A 1,268-nucleotide genomic window follows, 5' to 3' on the forward strand; every position below is an offset into this window, starting at 1 on the left:
ACCGCAATACAATCATCAACTTATACTTGCATCATAATTCATTAAACAACCCAATACCGAATCACTGAAACCCTGTCATCAAGAACACAGAACCCAAACCAGAATCTAGAACTCTGCAACAACCACCAGAATCAGCAGCAACCTGAAATATTAACACTTATCATGCATACGCTACTTCACTGTACCAAAACCGCGTGTATACGCGCTTTCTCCAAAGGCAACCCGCGTGCAGATCTAGAAATGATTACTTCTGCCTTTGCTGTCAGATCCGACCCTTGCCAAGCGTCCCAAACAGATAACCAGCAATACCAGATCTTCTCACTGCGTCAGACACCCACAATCCATTCTCCTTTGCCTAGTGATCTTCTCCTTATATAGCCTTAGGCCTTGTTCAATACCAAGAGCCAAAACCATAGAAACACAATACCATCAACCTCGAAACTAGGGATCAACACGTCCGTCGAGACATAATGGTCCGAAACCATAGGCACAACTTCCAAGGACTAACCGCCATGGACCAAAGGTACTTTTCCACATACACGCGCTTTTTCTGAAGCCAACCTGCGTGTACACGCGACTTGGTCTTAACAAACCTGCGTGTATGAACTTCCTTGGCAAGCTGTACTAGGATCTGTCTTCTGATTAAGTTGCCATCTCCTGTACCAACTTCTGAGCATCTGTACCAACCTCTGAGTGAGTTGCCATCAAGGACAACACTTGAATCATAATGCCAACATGATAGACATTGTAACTTTTGTAATCGAGATGGCCACTTAGAATCTAAATGCTTTAAGAAGATGGAAGCCTTGGAAGCCGCAATGAAGAAACATAACATCCATGTGGAGCCTACTTCAACTTCAACTTCCGGAATGGCACTTTCTGCATGTCATTGTCAATCATCTCGGTCTGGTTATGCATTAAATGTATCTTCTTCTTCTTCTCATTCTCATGAGTGGCTCATTGATTCTGGAGCCTCTTGTCACATGGCCAAAAACCAAGCCATGTTTTCTTCTTTAAATGATTGTAACACCAAAAATATATATGTTGGTGATGATAGATCTCTTAATGTTGTAGGGACTGGAACTGTTCATCTAGACAATGGTCATTTTAATGATGTATTATGTGTTCCAACCTTATCCTGCAACCTTCTATCTGTCTATCAGATAACTCATTCAGGTGAAGGTAAAATTGTTGAATTTTCACCTCATGATGTTGTAATCAAGGATCTAAAAGATCCTAAACAGATTCTAGCTACTGGTCTTGCTGAT

Source organism: Pinus tabuliformis, chromosome 1_2 (genome assembly GCF_031772625.1).
Source record: "Pinus tabuliformis cultivar Carrire ecotype Pingquan chromosome 1_2, CPIR1, whole genome shotgun sequence".
Taxonomy (NCBI): domain Eukaryota; kingdom Viridiplantae; phylum Streptophyta; class Pinopsida; order Pinales; family Pinaceae; genus Pinus; species Pinus tabuliformis.